General features: G+C 38.9%; 1 protein-coding gene across 1 annotated transcript in view; it reads right to left on the reverse strand.

The window, feature by feature from the left end:
• The window catches only part of Klhl32 (kelch like family member 32), a 188641-nt gene extending 168558 nt beyond the window's left edge, over positions 1-20083 (reverse strand). Inside the window, exon 1 of the mRNA XM_076859907.1 lies at positions 19909-20083. The gene's annotated coding sequence lies outside the window, so the exon portion shown is untranslated. The remainder of the gene's footprint in view (positions 1-19908) is intronic.
• Between the last annotated feature and the right edge of the window lie 307 nt (positions 20084-20390).

Consider the following 20390-nt stretch of genomic DNA (forward strand, 5'->3'; position numbering starts at 1 on the left):
AGTTTGTGATAAAAACACCTACAAATTCATACTGAAATAGGGGAATTATTCAATATAGGGGGAAAGTCATATACTTTAATCATCTTTGGTGAAAAAACGTTGCCAAAGGGTACATTCTTAAGAGCTATAAATTTAAAGGAAAAGATGATAATTCTTCCAGTGAATACAAGTTCTGTAATCCCATTAAAAGCAATTTTCCTTCCTGCAGCTGCTTACTCTTCCGATAAAGAGTGGATCCAGAAAGTTCCACCAAAAACTATAGTGTTTTTTGTTTTCTCCCATACTGCAAGTATATTATAGAGGTTTCTGCCATCGAAAAGATTTGGAAATTGTTATAAAATGATGGACAAATCTTATGTTCTAACCCAATTCCTGAACTTATTACTCATATAATTTGGGCAAATTGTTCAGTCTTTCTGAGTAAACATTTATTTCTCCATAAGGCAGAAGGAAAACCACCTCCCCACAATACTTCCATTGAGACTAAATGAAATGATGAATTTGCAAGTACATTCTAAACTGAGGTACAACATAAGTAGCATATGTACCACCATCAAACTCTTTATACTATTATGGCACTTAGAGTTACAATAATAGAAAACTTAGGTATTACAATCTCTTTGTAACTTGAGAAATCTAAGAAAATTAATTTATTCCCCCTAAAATGGTATTCCTCAAGATCTTATTTTCTATTTTGTAAAGAAGTTTAAAAAATTTATTTAAACTCCAAAGCAGTTCATTATCCCCAGACATCATTTTTTAAGCCAGGCTACTTGAATAAAAGAAGAACAAAAGCATTTTATTATTTCCAAGGCTATTCTAGAAACTGTCTTTTATTCTGACACCTTGAATTCATGCATGCCTCATAGGTAACATTTTCAATTATTTAAGCAATAGTTAATATTGCTAGTGTCGGCATGATCAGTGATTACTGTCTTAATAATCACAGGCCTCTGATTCCAGCTGCTCCCATCTTTGATATAACTGTGAGCAACAGCCTGGAGGACAGGAACTGACAGGGAAAGAATACAGCCGGGGGTCAAATTAATGCTGGTGGTGTACTAGCTTTCAGTGAGCTACTAAAGTCAGAGGCATATGCTGAAAAATGAGACCACAGATTGAGAAAGAATTAATGTCCTGAGAGTTTTATACAAAAGAAAATATTTTCTGAACATGAGAATGGCTTTTGAATCTGGATCTGAAGAAGCACCCGGAATACATCATACCTCCAACAACCTTCTTTGGAGTAATTATAAAAAGACTGCATCTGCACTCTCATTCCTGTGCCAGAAAAGACTTTTCCCTTCCAGATGGCTAGGGCAAGTGTCTGTGCATATGGCAAGGGAGACAGGAAGCTCAAAGTATTTAACTGTCAAAAGAAGTGAAAGCTTATGAAACATGCTGTGTGAGGCACCAAAGGGGCCATAAAATCAAAGAAGAGCAAATCGATGAAGGCAAGGCCTTTGGAAATCTGTATCCTTTGTCCCAACTCTGCTACCATTTTCCTGCACAAGCCAGTTTGTGTCTCTGGGTTTCTGTTTTCCCTTTTGGAAAGTGAAGGGATCATCTAAGTCAGTTTGTGGGAGAGTTCTGTACAGCCAATGTGACATGATCCAATGTTGAGGGAAGAAGTAAAACAGGTGTTAGCCTGTGTACAGATGCAATCTCCTTAGCAAAACAGTTAAAGATGTTCTCTTCCTTTTGAAATAAAAGTAAAAATCATATTACTAGAGATTATTATCACAGATTCTATATGAGTGACACCAAGAGACGCAGCCCTTTAAGAGCTGGTTCTAGAAAAATACAAACAACACATTTACCATAACCAAATGCATTTTGAGGAAAAGAATAATGGGCACATCACAGTCATCTATCCCAGGATAGGAGATGAGAATGTATGTGTGCATATATATGGATATGAAAGCATGTGTACATATGTGTGCATGTGTGTACATGTATCTGTGTGTGCACACATATACACAGACACATATGCACACACCCCACACATGTATGCACACATAGGTAGGGTGTGGGTATATATGTTTGTGTGTGTGTGAAAGGAACATGGATAATCCATCTCATTTCTTTCTTTTCCATATTTGCCTCCTGTCTCTCCTCTCAATCTCTGGTACTGAGTGTTTAATTTAATTTTTAACCAAGGCATATGGGCAAGAGGTAAAACAGGTTGCCTACGCAGAATCCTTTGGGGAAAGGCTGTTTCAGTTTCTCAAGTCTTTCTCCATTCTCTCTCTCCCTCCCTGATTCTAATGTGATCCCCAGGGTTATTCTTAATGTAATATGTGCGTGACCATGCAAACATACACATCACAAATGTACCGAGTCACTGCTATTGATTGGCTGAGGTGCAATAAAAGGATCTACAGGCTAATGTCTTTTCTAGCTCTAATACTTTAGGACACAACTTCTACTATTAATATACTTCTGAATTAAGGAAACTTATATGAGATGACTAGAGGATAACAAAAGGCAACTCTCCACAGCTACATGGCAGAATAAATAAGGGAAAACATGATACGGGCAGGTTGATCAGGAATGATTTCATAGAGAAAATGAGCATTGAGCTGAATCTTGATTTTGAACTGAGAGGGAACTGAATAAGTATTCTGTAGATCAGGCATGTGTGCAGCAGCATAGTATAGGGACAGTGTCAGATCAGGTTGACCAGGATAGGTGGGGCCAGCTGATTGTGGGTTGCAAAAGCCAGCAGAACCTGAGCTTGCACTGTCTGTAAAGTCAGAGAAGAGTGAATGAAACATGGTTCAGGAAGCTCCTTCAGACCATGGCCCCTGGGACAGTTCAGAACAGAAGGCACTAACCTGAGATCCATGAACAGATTTCACATATTTAGAATGGCATATATATGGATGCCACTCATTTTGTGCCCCCTTTTCTGCACCCATATACACACATGCATTTTGCACAGGAATGAGGACCTGTACCATATATTAGATTTTTCAAGAAGGTATGGAGCAAATACTTCCCCCATTCCACCTGTAAACCAGAAAATTTGAGTTTAGTAGAAAAAAGTGCTGCGAATTTTCCTCAAGTTCTTCTCATTGCTTAGATGGGCCTGATTAGTGAAGATAAATTAAAAAGAAAGTGCAGCTATGTGACATCATCCCCAGCTCTCCTTGTGTAGTGGGAACCCAGCAGAGGGTCCAGAGGGGAAGCCTGCGAAGACCCCTTCACATCTGTGCTGTTAGAGGGGCTTTCTTGGATAATATGAAGTTGACTGCCACATCCAATCTTCACATGAATTGTTTTATGAAGATAGCCTCCTATCGAACTTCTTGTGTTTAAAATCAATGCCTTTCAGGCATTGATATATTTGAGTAAAATATATCAGAAAACTTATTTAAAGAATCAAGTCAGATGAAGTATGGCTAATTCTTAATAGAGATTAAGAATTAAGGGAGGACTTTCAAAAGAATCACATCAAATATCAAAATCCACATTTCACTACTTCCTAAATAGATAAAAGACTATTTGGTAGAGATATTTCTCAAAGTTAATATTTTAAAAACTAGTATAAGCCCAAGTTGAAAGAAGAAAATCTACCTTTTCATTCTCTGTATTTTCAACCCAAAGCAGTGCTGATTTTTTGATTCTTCGGTTAAATTTAGTTTGCTGTTGGAACATGTGAATCATAAAAGCTGTGTACCTTTAAAGGCATTTTCAGAGATATTTATTTTCTGAAATTTTAACCTTATAAGCAAAGCCTTGAAAAAGACCTGAAAATTTGTTTACAGAAGTACAAAAGAAGAAATGACACCTAAGACTGATGATCTATCAGTGGCACTCTAAGCTAAATCCAAAGGTGTTAATTATCCCGGATTTCCAGGAGGCTTCTTTGCCCTACAGAAGGCTCAATTTTTGATTGTGCACTTCATGTTCCCATTTTGATTATACATTCCACGTTATCTATTAAGCTTTTCCTCTTTTGAATTCCAAAAATTTGTGGCCATGTTACTGGTGATTACACTATGCCTAGATGACAGTTAACAGAGACCATTCCTCCCCTATTCTGTGTATGTATTCAAAGCAGAGAGCACCTTTCACCAGGCTTCCATATTGAGCATCTAATAAGGTCCCCTAAGTGAACGTATAGACAGCATTTAGAGAGAGTATTGATCTCACTGAAAGGTCTGATGTGCAAGGAACAATTTATCTTCCTAATTTATGAAACTCAGCTTAATTTCTATTCAAATGGTGAGGAAACTCAGCTTTCTTGGGGTTGCTCAAGCAGAGTTATGGTATGGTTTGGGGATTTATGTGGTGGCACAGTGAGGAGGTCTGGGTTTTAGGTTGCCTCTAGTCTCCAAGTCACCCCCACATGCCTTGACTGTCATTAAATCCTATTGTCATTTCCATTCCTCAATTTATGGGGTATTGGCAGCATTTCAAATCACTCAATGCTCTCTTTTTGAACCACATTTCTCTGACCTTCTATGATTTCCTCCTCTCTTGGTTTTCCTCTTTGCTCTTTGGCTACATTTTTTCTTGCTTCTTTTTGCTCACTCCTCTCTAGCTCATTATTAAGTGCTACCATTCCTTGAGATGCAATTTAATTCTCTATTTTGTCTCTAGGCAGTTTCAATCCTAATCAAAAATTGTATCACAGTCCCAGTCTTCTATGAACTCCATATAATAATGTTCTATTTGATATCCTCATGTAAACATCTTAAAGACAGTTCATATTTAATACTGTCCTAACCACATTGTTGTATGGATTAGTACTGCCACTCATGCAAGGGGAAGCTCTACCCATGTTGTTGTATGGAGTGGCACCACACCAATGCAGGAGTCATCAGGTTTCCCTCTCCACCAGTGTTCAATCCATCTCCAAGCCCTGAAAATTCATATAGTCCTTAAAGAATAACCTTCTCTCATTCTCCATTCCCAGGCTCAGCTACTACCAGCATCTCTGGTCTGAACCAGAGGAATGGACTACAGCTTTTCTATACTGATGAATGCTATCCTACAACAGGAGCCACCATCAGCCCTCCAAGTCCCTCACTCTCTGATTACAGTCCTTCCTCAATAGTACCACACTGTCTTAGGGGTAATGGCTTTCCTGTCTACTCTCTCCCTTTTATCTCCTTAGCTCAGGTCTTTCAGGTCCCCAGCTCCCCCTTGCTTTATATTTGTCATAATACCTCAAATCTCTTCCTTTAGCATTTATTTCCATTGTGATTTTACCCTTATTTGTGAGATCATAAGATGAATGCCTGTCTCTATCACTGGCGTGTCAGTGCTGAGATGACAAGGACCGGATTGTTTTCCTCACCATTGAATCATCAGCGCCTGGCACAGTGCCTGACATTTAACAGATGCCCAGTAACCACGTGCAGAATGAGCATTCCTGACAGAATAGAAAAATATTAACGAGAAAACTGGCAAAGCTTTTATAATCAAAAACACCAACGGCAGCATATTTAAGAAGCAACAACAATAGAGAGTACTTTCCTTTCATCCTGAAATGAGAGCAAGGGGTCACACAGGCCAACCAGGTGTGGTCCATGAGTTATAGCTGTCATTAGCATTGGAGATTGAGCACTGGAAAATATAGACAGTGGTCAAAAATACTGCTGATGTTCTCAACCCCCCCCCTCCACACACACACACACACACACACACACACATACACAGGGATGATAATGGAAAGAAGGGACTGTTCTCCCTGATGAATGGAGAGTAAGCCATTAGCTCCCTGGGACCTCCTGTTTTTCTTTGGAATAATTATAACATTAGTGGCAAAACCTTACTGGATGGTGACTTGGTGCCAGGTACCAGACAATGAAAATGTAAGTATATTATTGTACTTGATCCCATGATTATACTACAGAACACAATGGAGGATTCTAAGGTTCAAAGAAATAAATGATTTTCCAAAGTCTAAATCAGTATCTGAAAGAACCAGGATTCAACCTTAGAGCTGACTGTCTCTGAATCTATTTCACTGATGCATGCTGTAGCAATTGCCAGAAAGAAAAGAAGGCAGCCACAAGCAGACAAAGCCCACTGACTGGAGAAGACATAGCATACTGAAGGTACCCTAACATCCTTGGTCATAAGGCAGGAGCAGAGCACCCAGAAGCAATAACAACAGCACAGGGAGAGTTGGATGTGACAGCTTTAGTATAGAGAAACACAGATGGCTGGAGTGCAGGAGAGGTTTGCACTATCCCACCCAGCCCTGCTCCAGTACCAACACTGAAGCCCTAGCCAGGGTCCAAGTATAGACCAAATGCAGCTGAGGTCTAGTCCTGATGCTGGTGTAGCTTAGCCACATTCAGTTTCCACTGTGGAACTGTCCTATCACTTTTCTCCAGTGTATTGGGGCCAGAGAAACCCTTAGTAAATATAAAGCAAATCTGGAGCTGTTATGTTTTGAATCCACAATTTGGGAAAACATATACAGATTAGTCACTGGATTCCTTCAAATAGTCAACTCTTAGAGGCTTTAAGGATTTGCTTGTTAGCTTGCTTGCAAACCAATTACTCACTGCCAGACAAAAAGGCCTAGGGATCAGACAAACATCACAATGAAGTTGTCTAGGAAGTGTATTTCCTGAAAGCATGTTAATATATAGAGCTTGAGAAAGGGGCATAGTTCACATTGTGAGGAATAAGCAGGCAGATGAGGAAATGCCTTTGAGACTCATTAAACCAAGGATCTTAGAGTCAATGGAGGTTTACAGAAAGGAAAGATGATGGAATCCAACTCTCTAAACATTGTAGTGCAGCAGTCCATACGAAGGGATGGAAGGAGAAAGAAAGTGGCAGAGACCAGAAGGAAGCTAAAGTGGCAAACACCTGAGTCAGAAGGGCAACTGTGAGAAGAGATGGGCAGATGGGAACCCAGAGATAGTGAGAGAAACAGCTAGGGCTGACTTCACCCTCTAGCGCATAACTGAGGAGGAAGACAGAATCATTCATAAGAAAAGGTGTGAGAAGCCAGCTCACCTCCCTGGGGACACTGGGGACATAGAAAACACCAGAGAGCAGCAGGGAAATCACCTGACAGACAAACACAGCTGGAACATTGACACCCCTACATCTCTTTCTAGTATCTGCCCCACCTCCAACCTGCCAGACGCCCTAGTTGTTTGCCAAGGTCATAAGTGCACAAAAAACAGTAACACTTGAATTTTAAACAAATATGCAACATCTTCACCAATTCAATCCGTATTTGCTGAGCACTGTGCTAGGTAATCTGTGGGGGTTCAAAGTCAAATAAGACCAAAATTTAAATATCTAGACTTTTAGATGCAGAACAGGATGGGGAGGGGGTGATACAGCTATGAATAGGCACAAGGGAACTTTCTGGAGAGACAGAAATATTCTTTAAAACCGACTCATAATGTTAACTGCCCACAACTTTATACATTTGCTTTTATTGAACTGTACACTCACAATAAGTCCATTTGAATGGCATACTAGTTTCCCCTCAGTAAAGCTGTTTTTAAAAAGTGATAAGAACTGTGAGTAAAAGTAATTCAGGGCAAGGTGAATTGAGAGCACAGGGAGTGGGGGAAGTCAGGAGGGTGACCACAGTGGGCATCACAGAGACGGTGACAGTTGAGCAAAGACCTGAAGGAGGTGAGGCAGTGAGCCTGGGGATAGCCAGAGAAGGAGCATTCCAGGCAGAGGGAACTAGGAGCTGAGATACACAGGTTCTATGGCAGAAAAGGAGACTAGTGGGCAAGAGAAGAAGTAAACAGGGAAAGAGTAGCAAAAGGCAGGGGCAGGTGAAGAGAGAGGAGAGGTGGCGCAGGGTCCTAGTCCTTGGGCTTGAAAGCTATTGCAGTCTTGAGCAAAGAAATAACATAACTGAACTTGGAGTTAAAAAGGATCAACCTGGCTACTGTGATGGGAAGAACCCAAGGGAGACCAAGGAAACCTCCCATCTAAGCAAGGGTGATGCTGATGGAGCATGCATGGCTACAGGAAATGGAAAGAAGGGTCAGATTCTGGGTGCACTTTGAGGGTAGAGGCAACAGTTTCCCAAATGCTTGAGTGTAAGTTGAAAGGAATGATGTCAGATGATTCCAAGGTTTGGGCCCCGGCAACTAACCATGGGGAAGCTCTTGAGGAGGCAGGTTTAGAAGAAAAAAATTAGAAGGCACACGTAAGGAACTTTGGTACTAAGTTTTAGTATATGTGCCCAAATCACCTGACATAATTTGGGCAACTTTCTTTTAAAGACCACCTTTGTTACATTTCCTCCAATAACATTTCTCAAGTGTTTTTACAGCACTGACCATGTAAAATGTGTAAATATTTATTTAAAATCATCTTAGCCTTCTTTATCCTTACTAACAGGACTCTGCAGAGTATCTTATTTTCTTCTAACTTCTTAATTATATTTCTAATGGCATTAGACTTCACCTTCCTGGGAAGATCTGGCTTCAACAATGCCAAATGGCAGTTACAGCCCTGGGCTCAAAGAGACCAGAAAAGCTGGGTGAAAGCCAGCAAATGTTGGGATATACTAAATTCACCTCATATGATAGAGGGAAACTCATAAAGCATCATAAAGAAATACCCAAATTTTAATTAGGGTCAATCTCTCTTGAGATTTATTTCTCCTTAGGAGAAAACTACTCTGAAGGTAGAAAGGGTCACCTAACTTGCTTAATGATTTAAATAGTACCTACTATTGTTTTGTGATGTAAAACACAGATTCTCCTTGCTCTCACTTCTAAGTTTGGGTTTTCTCCTATTTGTTATGCATATTTGTCCACTGAACTTCTTTATGTGCTCATTATGTTTATCACATGAGTTAGAAATACAGGTTTGGCTTAGTAGCTGTGCCTGAGGTCATTACATCCCATCCTGTGGCACAAATGGCCAAAAAGATGATGTTGGCAGAAGAATCAAGACCTAACCACCTATTGGGGCTGCAGCCTCCAAATCAACCAACAACAAATGCAGGTTCAGTTAGCATTCTCTCTCAGTCCCCATTTCTTCTCTCTTTTTTTTCTCTCTCTCCCCCATCCTCACTATCCCTACCCCTTCTCCCTTCTTCCTTGTCCCCATACCTCCATCCACCTTCTTGTCTGACATAAAAAAACAGAGTCTGACCTAACACTAATTTGACAAAAGTTCCAGATGTGGAACTTCATCTGATTTTCTACACAGTAAAAGGTAACTCAGTAAAACAATTCCCATTCTGAAACAGTCTTTCTTCAGATCAAAATATTTTTTCCTTCAACTCAGAAGTATTATTAAGTATGAAAAAATTTCCTGCCATAGGAATGGTTGTACCAAACTCAATGTCAGGGAAGTCACGGCAGTAGTCACAATAATGACTAAATCACAATGGGCAGATAAGCATGATATCGCCCTTCTCGTGTGTACTCACACACCAGGCAATGACTTCTCTTAGGACTGTCATCAAGCAAGCAACATCTCACCATCATAACCTTAATCAACTCTGTGGGTGCCTGGAAACTCATGAGTGATCTAACAGCAAAGATTCTTTTTCCTAACTATATTCCAGTGCTTAATTATTATATATCTCTTCAAAATGCCTATCATCCAAAAATCACATTTTGAACCTTCCCCAAAATAAATAATAAACCACAATTTGAAAACATAGCTTCTCTGTTCCCCAAATCCTTCCATCAGTATCTATACTACCCTGCAGCAATCTACTACCAACCTGTTCATCAATGACTCATAAGATTTCATCCACAGTAGAAGTAATATTCTCCAGCTGACTTATATAATGCCATATAATCACTATTAATTTTCTAAATCTAGAATGTATAAGATAAAAATCATTTGATTTTATCTCATGCAGAAATGCACTTTAAAAAGAAAAAAAAAAAACAATCTACCATACAGAGAATACCATAACGTTTATGAGGATGCCCTCTGCAGAAATTCACCAGCTTTGGTAATTTCTACTTCAGCAATGAAGATATTAATCACACATCATACTCCTATCCCGATGGGGCTTATGGTTAGCAGAGAACTGCCTGCATTGTTTAAATGCCCACTGAGTATCTGGGGACCTATGTAACCTCAACAGACTTAAATTGCTGTTTGTTGTTAAGTGTGAATGACAGAAAGCCGAGGCCCAGGTCCAGATGACATGGCTGGTCCTTGGGAGATGGGAATAAGAAACAAAGTGCCAGCAGGTCACTGTACTCTAGATAGAAGCTCCCAAGTTAGACCAATTGTCAGAATGACTTGACAAGGGCTTTTTCATACATGAATGGCCCAGCACCAATGCAGATCCTAACACGGTAAATACAAAGGATCCAGGAATCTTCATTTTTAAAACAATTCCAGGTATTCTGAGGATCAGCCTGGCTGCAAACCTTTATAACAGACTTATTTGTTAAACACTGGTAAATATATGATTCTCTAAAGCAAGGTCCTAGATTGGCCAATCAGAAGTAGTAACAGAGCACATTTTAGGTATATACAATTTTATTCTCATAAACAATAGTGTGAGAAAATTAAGATTCTTCAGGTTTACAGAGAAGGAGATGTAGGCACGGAGTTCACTGCAAGTCTCCCTGCAGAGTGAACACTCAAGAAATCTAACCCCCCATCCAACTCATTGTGCCTACCCCTACCTTCTCCTTACTCCACGGAAACACTACTACCAGTGAGAGATTTTCAATACTGCGGTATAACTCAAGCAACCACAGGTAGGAGCAACCTTAAGAAAGGGCCTTTTTGAGGGTGTAGCTCAGTGGCAGAATTCTTGCATACAATGTGTGAGGCCCTGGGTTTGATCTCCAGAATAAAAACCAGAGAGCAGGAAAAGGTATTTTTAATTCTGGCACTGCCTTAGGAAACCTCAATGCTCTATTCAATGCAGACTTCTATTAATCAGAATTGACAAAACAACATAATATGGAAATAAAAAACTGAAAACTTTGTGAAAAACTGTAAGGTCAGAGAAGAGAAATTTATCATCAAACTCTACAGATGGCACTAAAATTAATGAATCCGAATTTCAGTAAAAAGCCATGTCAAATGCTGTGCAGAAAGACCTAAGCACTATGCCGTAGTTTCTCAAAGGACATTTCATCAATTAAGAAACTCCATCTGTAGGTGATATTAAACACTTCCAAGAAATTATAAATAGCTTTGACCCAAAGCGAAAGAAGATAAGCTGTGCCCTAATTAAAATCAGACTATAGGTAATTAATGTTAGCATAAATAAATAAACCTCCCAGCAGCTCAGGAGGCTGACGCAGGAAGACTGCAAGTTCAAAGCCAGCAGCAGTAACTTAGTGAGATCCTAAGCAACTCGGTGAAGCCCTGTCTCAAAATAAAAAATACAAAGGACTGGAGATGTGGCTCATTGGTTAAGTGCCCCTGAGTTGGGTTCAATCCCCAGGACCAAAAAAGAAGAAGAAAGAAAGAAACCATAACCTCAATTCCATAATTCTTTTAAGTTTTGAATTCTCAAAACAAAAAACCAATTAACCATATCAGCTCAAGGACATCAGTCTGGAAAAGACTAGTGAATCTTTTTGCAGCCAAGGGGTTATTTGATTATATCTACACCACTGCCTATCACAAGAGCGGCATTTTTTTTTTTTTTTTTTTTGAGTCTCCTTTCAGGGAATGTCAAATAGAGTAAATGAGGAAGCAAGTCACAGAGAGAAAAATATCAAAATAAATCTCTTCCAGTCAGATATCTACCTCAATTATGAACCTAAATTTCCAAAATAATAACCATAACTGTCACTTGGAAAGTGACTGAGAATAAATCCAGTGTCTTCACATTAGGAGTAGGCTTTTTTTCTTAGTGATAGGATTTTGTAACTTTGCTGCCCTGTGAAGGCCATGCAGACACAAAACCTAGCAATAATGCATCTCAGCACCATATTTTTCATACCAGAATTAACATCTCACTATAATCAATACCAATACATAAATTTTTTACCATGTTTTTTTCTAGAGTCTTAAAGAAACCAGTAAAGGATTTTCAGTCTTTGACAAATCATCATTTTTTATTTGTTCATTTTATATATACATGATAATAGAATGTATTTTGGCATATTATACACACACAAAATATAACTTATTCTAATTAGAATCCTATTCTTGTGGTTGTACATGATGAGGAGTTACCCTGGTCGTGTTTTCAAATACAAGACTAGTAAAGTTAAGTCTAAGTAATTCTACTGTCCTTCCTATTCCCCTTCCCTCTCCTTTCTCTACTTCAATTCTTCCTCTCTCTACCCTCCCTTGTTTGGGTTAGCATCCACTTATCAGAGAGAACATTCAAATCTTGATCATCATTGTTAACATGCATTTCTTATTTTAAGTATATAAACTGGTGTTACTTACCAACTGCCAAAAACACATAGAAATTATGAAATTGCAACATACTTTATACATACCAATGTAAGTAAACGCATGCATATATGTATACCAGGTATAAGCAGAGCGCATTTAGCACAAGAAATAGTTTGTTTATTTTTCTTTAGGGATGTGCTTTGTGGTCCATTTTATGATGAAAATAGAACTTTTCTTGGTCTATGGGTTTCTAAAATTTACAACTCAGACTAACTTCCTACAAGTGTTTTTGTCATCCTGACCATTGTAGAAGTCACCAATCTGGTGGGCAGTTCCCATTGTCATCTGGGTTACCCCCTATGGAAGTTGTAAATCAAGACACAGTAATCTTATTTGCACTCCTAGGTCACCAGAAAATCAAATGGTATTTAAAATGCAGACAAATTACTCTGTCATTCTCAAGGACAAGAAATTGCTGGGCAGTGGGTGGGGGAAGAATGGGGAGGTGGTGATGCAAAGGGAAAAAAATAGCTTTAGCTAGAAAGTATTCTCTTTGAGAAATGAATAATCCTATCTGACTTGAAAGAGAATATAAGGAGGTTTTTCTTTGAGCCTGGTGAGCTTTTGACCTTTTCATAAAATTTACATAATTCAGCATGAAGGGAAACCCCTAGTTGTCTAAAAGATGTAGGCAACTAGAAATTGACCTTGCAGAAAGGCTATAGGAGGTCTGTACCCACCAGGTACTTTGCTGCTATTATTCATTCCACAGAGGACACAAGGTGTAGTTCTGCACTTTTTACAGATGGAGAACCCCTGAAGCAATCCTATAATACAGCCCTGAGAGTTACCTAGGCAGGAGGAAACTGATCCTCCTTCATTTTCCCTATGACCAGGCTAGAGTTCCAACAGCTGCAGAATAGATGGAGACATGGCTTACTAGAGAGGAAAGACACCATTAACCCCAAGATATGCATCACTTTCCCTGGGAGAGTCAACTCAAGCAGCATACTGTGTAACCCAAAGTTCGGTAACACAAAACGGATATATCAATGAATTGAAATGCTTTCTGCTACCATGTATAACCAATTAGAACAAATTTAAAAATTAAAAAAAAATTAAAGGGCTAGCTCCTCTCTGAGGCTAGCACTGGCCAGATTAAGATGTTTTATATTGTACATGAAATTTAAGTGGATTCTAACATCATTGAGGGAAAGGGGGGGTAGCAAAGGGAATTAATAAGTACAGAGTTTTTATTATGCAACAAGCATTATGATAGATGTTTCTATGCATATCTCATAATCTTGGAGTCTCTCTATGCCATGGTTTGGGTGTGTCCCCCAGAAGTCGTGTATTAGAAACTTAATTCCCAAAGTCACATATTAATAGTACTTGGAGGTGGGGCCTTTGGAAGATAGGATTAGATTGAGACCTCCATGATCGAATTAGCAGTTTTATAAGAAGAGGAAGAGCAAACCAAGCTACTAAATTTGGTCATATTAGGATGCAGCAGGAAGAGCCTTACTGGATATCAGCACCTCATTCTTGGACTTCCTAGTTTCAAGAACCATGAGCTAAGTAAATCACTATAAATTTCACCTTCTTCTGTGTTCATTTATAGCAACAGAAAGCAACCTAAGATGTCCTATAATCTAGGTAATAGAATCTTCATTTATAATTTGAGAAAAATGTGATCTATAAGGAATATATCACTGGACTGTAAACACAGAGCTAAAAAGTATCTGATTTCATATTCAAATCCTGGCTCCAAGGCTCATGTTCTAGTTGTGCCATGCTACTTTGCACTTTCAATTGTAGAACTAAAAATCACAAATAATAAGGCTTCTAAGTAATGATTTAAAATGAGGTATCAGATTTTTTTGTCATAAAAAATTGCAAGATGCCTCCTCCAGTGCTCTTATTGTCTGCCATTAACATCAAATGTGTTCCCACTGAAGCAATCAGCCAGGATAGGACTACTTATCCCATCAATATCCTGTATGCCAAACCAGTTGTATGTCAGGGTGGGGAAGTGTGGGGGGGTAACCCTGCTTCTAAGTAACTGGAACTGGCTCATCTGGCATGGAAAGTAGAATATAATATGCCTCAAATAAATATGTAGGAGAATATTGTCAAGAGTCCATATTAAAACTGCCAAAGATTTTCCTTCTCCATTTAAAAATCATCTTATCAGGTCGGTGATTTCAGCCCTGCAAAGGAAAAAAGCTATTTTAGACATATTCACAGCTTTCAATGCTTTATGCCATATGCGGAACTAATCTGATTCCAAATCAAGTTTGCAAAACTGTTATTTTTTAATATATAATTCTTTAAAAAAATTTTACCCAAATTTATAGTACCATATGTCTAAATCAAGCTAAATTATATGCATCAATGCATAGCAGTGTGCATATGAAACAGAGCAAGAACAAAAGAGATATGAAGAAATTTGAGCCCTTCCTCCTGCTCAGTTCCTCTCAAGTGAAGATCTTAGTAACAAGAGTCAGAGAATAAAGGATCAGATTAGAAATGCCAGGAAAGGGGAAAAGATGAACAAAATTAATTCCATCTACTAATTCCCAGGAAAAATCAAAGAAAGATAATCCAGGGTAAACTCTGAAGATTAACTCTTCAAACTGCAATATATTCTGCAATAATGAGAACTGGGGGAGACAGAAACAGCCAAGTCTATCTCCACTCTCACCAGAAAGCCCAGTTTAATAAGCAAGATGGGCTCCCTACATCATTTGTTCAGATTTTCCATTATTTAGCAAATATGTCTGTGAAGGGAAAATCATCATATTGGCTTATATTGTACTAGATGGGAATTACAATCCCTCCTACTTTAAAGTGAATTCCTGTCATGCCAAATGTCCCTGGAGCTAGACTCTAGTGCTAACGGTTTTCTATTTTATTTAATCCTGTTACATTGTGCAGTCATACTAAGAGGCAGCTCTCTTATCCAGTCAATGCAGGTCTAACACTTGAATCACTCAAACTTTCTCTTGCTCATCCCTTATATTTCATACCTCCATTCAGGTAAAAATGTTGACCCAACAAAGATTAAGAGCAGATATCTACCTTCACCAAAGGCTTCCCTCTTTGCTTGAGTATTGCTTTTCAAATGGCTCACACACAGCTCATATTTCTCTTTACTTGTCCCACAGATACGAGGTGTGACTTGTTAAGTGTAAAGTAAAATCTCTTATCTGCAAGCATTTCCCTAGCCTGGAAAATATGACTCTCCTAAAAGAAAATGATGACAAATTTTATCGTCTTATTTGCCCAAATCTTTCCCATTTCTGAAAATTCATGTATTTGTCCACTTCAGTTGAATCCACATACATACACTCTTCCCATAGAAAAGTGATATCATGAAAGGAAATTATGTGCCTTACAATGTATGTTAAAAATCCAGAAAACCCAAAATAGCTAATGGGTACTTGCTATGGACCAGGTCTATGTAGGACATAATATCTGACTTGTCCCTTGCCCTTAGCATCAGAATGTTTAGAAGAATCAGTGCTACATTCTCCCTTATGTTACAAGCCTCTCATCTCTTTCACCAATTTGTCTTTATCCCCTGACACCCATCTCCAGTTCTACCTTCTTGCTGCACTCCATCCTAAAGACCACATTCTCATGCTTTCCCTTATCCATTCAGCTAATTAGCTCATCAGTATCAGATATCACCAGCATTATTCTCTCAACTCATATGTCCAACTTGACTGTCTGGCAGAGCCTCCCATCTTTCAATAAATGAAAAGGAACGTCACTTAATATAATCAGATCCAGCCATCAATCCCCCTCCTATATAAGGACTTAACTGATCTCCACAAACAGAACATTTCTTATTTTTGCTGTGTCTATGCTTCAATGCAATCTTATATTTCTACTGTAGCATTTTATATATAACTGCCTCAGCCATGTACAAAATCACAATGATGTACACATATATAACCTCCATTAGGTAACCGGCAGAAGAGGAGAGTGAAGTGAAAAGAAAAGTTGAGATTTAAAGTTTTCTTTCTTGGTCCAGTTTAATTTAACATAGTCCTGAATTCTTCATCTTTATAAGATGCCCATTTTATAAGGAGATTGTGAATTTGACCAGAAACTGATGGAAAATACCTTAAACTTAGAGGGGGCTCAAATAGGATGCTTCCAAATGGTTTGTGTGCTCTAAATTCTGGAAGAGCACTCAGTCTTGACTTTGTTATGAAAATATTTATGAACACCTGCCTAGCTCCTTTCTAGAGGTGCACACTGAAATGAAATCAAAATCCTTTTATTTACTATTAAAGCATCCTTCCAGAGGGAGATTTTAGAATAGGAGAACCATTAGAAGCTACTATTCTCATCTTTTCTCCCCTTAAACCACTTCTTTCTGAATCCACAAAAGAATAACAAATAGTACTCCTTTTCAACTACCTACTTTAGTAAAGTCCACTGACATCACTATAACTTTAGTGAAAATGTGAGAAACAGCTTCTCAAAAGGTATTTGTTTCATTACAAGATGCCTTTAAGGAGCAAACAGCATTTATTATGTCAAGATGCTAGAATTTAGTGTCTCTTTGAGCTTCACAGGTTTTTTGGTTCCTTTGACTTTGGCAACTTGCAATATCATAGTGGGTTTAATTAATTACTTAACTCCTTAATAGGAAGTATTCATTGAAGAGCTCAGGATGCTCCTTTTTTTGTGACCATCTTTTTGTTCTACCTCTTTTTACAATGAAAGTATAGTCTTTTCTTGGTACTCACTGGGGGATTGGTTCCAGGATTCCCACAGATACCAAAGTCTGCAAATGCTCAAGTCCTTTTTTTTTTTTTTTTTTTTCTTTAGTACCAGGTATTGAACCCAGGGGTGCTTAATCACTGAGCTACATCCCCAGCCCTTTTTATTTTTGATTTTGAGACAGGGTCTTGCTAAGTTGTTAAGGCCTCACTAAGTTGCTGAGGCTGACCTCAAACTTGCAATCCTCCTGCCTCAGCCCCTGAAGCTGCTGGGATTAAGTGTGTGTGCCACCACACCCAGCTCAAGACCATTTTATGCAAAATGGTATAGTATTTGCATATAGTATATACACATCCTCCTATATACTTTAAATATTTTCTAGGTTACTTACAATACTTAATATCTTAATGCAATTTCAATGCTATGTAAATAGTTGTTATGCTTTATTGTGTAGGGAATAATGGCAAGAAAAAATCTGTACATATTCAGTACAGATGCAATTTTTTTCCAAATATTTTAATCTGCAGTTGGTTCATCTGTAGACAAAAGGGACCAATAGCACTCAACTGACTTTTTGTACATTCTTAGCCCTATGCCAAGAAAAAAATTAAGTCAGGAATGAAAGAATGTTAAACTGCAAATACTTTTTTTCATCAGATTCAAACATTCCTATTTTGGAGCATCTCACTCTCTTTAGTTTTCCAGAAGGCACAAGACAGAGACCTAGGAAACCTCAGAAACAAACTTGGACCTGTTTACTAAATAACAAATGTAGAATATTTATTAGACTTTAATACTGATTGAGAATATTCCTGATCATTCTTATAATTGATTCACTTAAGTGTTTTATTAGAGAATAACAGTTTATTATTGGATGAGGCCTCAGTAGTCATAGGTAACAAACTGACAGGCCATGGGCCACATGTGTCCCAGACATATTTTTAAAGTTGTACTTACAATTTTTGTAAGCCCACATTGTAAAATTCATTTTACAATGACAAGCATAGTTATTCTTGGATACCCTCAGAGGATTGGTTCAAAGAGCCCCACATAAAGAAATCCAAAATCTTCTGTTCTCCTTGAAAATTTAGCATGTTTTAAAGACCAGGCAGAAACAATCAGCTTCAGTAAAGAAAAAGCTGCCCTCTTTCTGGTGCCTTCTGGTGCCTGTTGCAGAGGCCAAAGTCCACACCCGCTCTCTCAGATGTCTCCTACTAGGCTGCTCCACTCCTCTACCTCACCTGTCAGACCCCTGAACACATTTCAAATGTAAGCACAACTTTTTTTTTTTTTTTTTTTTTTTTTTTTTAAGGCAAAGAGCCTCTATCCAGAAAGGGCTTCCCCACTGACTAGCTCTGTGACCTCCACAAGGTTTGAATCTTGGGTGTCTCAGCTTTATACTGAAGGAAATTCTTTGACCTCATGATTATTATGAGGATTAATAAAGAAATAAATGACAAGTGCTTTGTAAACTATAATGTAAAATGTTTGTCATCATTTTTCATCTCTCAGCATTCTGTGAGCTGCATAGATCCCTTTTACCTACTTCAGTTATTATTTGTCTTCTTTGTTCCTCTTATCATTACACCATGCATGACAGTTTAAAATCTAAATTAAGGAATTTGACATATTTTCCTTGCTTTATTTAACAAGAGGTAGAAAAGATGAACAAATATCAAAGGAAAACAAAATGAATTACTGAATGACAGTGAATCTTTATTTAGTCATTCCTCTTTGTGAGGAAAGTATGAAATTAGTGCAAAGTGTAATTACTGGATTGCTGATGCCTTCAAGTGCTGTGTTACAAGTTCATCCACCAGGCACTTGAGGTGCAACCAAAACTGATAGCCCAAGTATTAAGGGGCTTCTGTGAAATAAGGGCCCTAACCAGTGATTTGCTAAAGAATTCAGTACATCAGAATCAAAAAATAAAAATCTACATCTTAATATGAGTTTTAATTAGACTCTGGGGTTTTAAGCCATGGCTTACATTTTATATCTATCAACATATATAGATATAGAAATACTCCCTCCTCAAATCAACAAGAGGTTTGAAAGAAAACAGAATCTTCTAAGAAATGGGCAGAGGTGCAGAAAACTGCCTTAATTAGTGATGCAGTGGATACTAAAATGTTAGCAAAGCTGCATTTCACGAATACTATATTGTTATCTTAGGGATTCACAAATACGTATTCCCCTTCTGGTCAATTTACAACAGATCTTCCTGATGTGGGGAACCACAATACAATCATCTGCTTTTAATTGTTAAGAATCACGCCTAAGTGAACTGCAAAACAGAACTGAAAATAGAAGGGAAGAATAGATTTAAATTGGAATCAGCATTCTTTATATCACCAAAATGGAACTAATTCATTATTCAAAACACAATCCGTTGAAAATTCATCTGAAGAATCCTTTTTAAAGCATATCGTATACCACAATTACAGCTTTTCTTGAAGTTGAATGAAACCGTCGCCTGAATACAAATTAACGAATGTCAAATTGACACAAGATTTCCAGTGTATATTTTATTTTAAAAATCAAAATAAATAACAGCATCATTTAAGAAACCAGTTCTATTTAATAGATGTCCCAAAGCTAATGTTTAAGCAAGTCTCCCTGGCAACCAAGGAACACAGTGCATATTGGGCTGGGGGGAAGGATAGAAAGGGGGAGCAACTCCAGGGTTGGTAGAATAAGTAACCAGAGTAGTAATTGCTCCGCTAGACGACGTTGGTAGAGGCTGTATGCCCCTGAAATTTCAACTCCAGTTCTCGCCCCCTCTGGCACAACAGCAGTTTCCCACCCTCTCCCTCGGGTCTGGGTCTGCAGGCACCAACCCGAACAGGTTACTCCCCAAACAGGAGATTGCCTTACCCGATGGGGTGAGCGGTCTGCTTGGTTTTGTACCCGAGGCGGCAGCGCAGGCACCAGGTTCTCCCTGATGCACAATGACTCTGCTTCGCCCCACGATCCTGGGGTTAAGAGAAATTGCAGTAGCTTCCCTCTGCGGGTTTGGGGATGCAACTGTGAAGACGAGCGCGCCAGTGTGTGTGTGTGTGTGTGTGTGTGTGTGTGTGTGTGTGTGTGTGTGTGTGCGCGCGCGCGCGCGAGTGTGTGTGTGTCTGTGTCTGTGTGTCTGTGTCTGTGTACGCGCGCGCGCGCCTGCCTGCGCGGTCCCGGGCTCTCCTGCGGGGAAACAGTGTTCCCTAATAAATAAAAAGCACCAGCCAGCACTGCAAGGGACACGTCTGGCTAGCTTCCCCAGGCAGTTGTCAACCGGTAGACGCACCTTGGAAGCCCCCGGGTGGGTTTAGAAGCCAAAGCGGCTCCGCCCCCTCCTGCCCCCGGCGAGCCCG

This window comes from Callospermophilus lateralis, chromosome 6 (genome assembly GCF_048772815.1).
Source record: "Callospermophilus lateralis isolate mCalLat2 chromosome 6, mCalLat2.hap1, whole genome shotgun sequence".
In the NCBI taxonomy this organism is placed as follows: Eukaryota; Metazoa; Chordata; class Mammalia; order Rodentia; family Sciuridae; genus Callospermophilus; species Callospermophilus lateralis.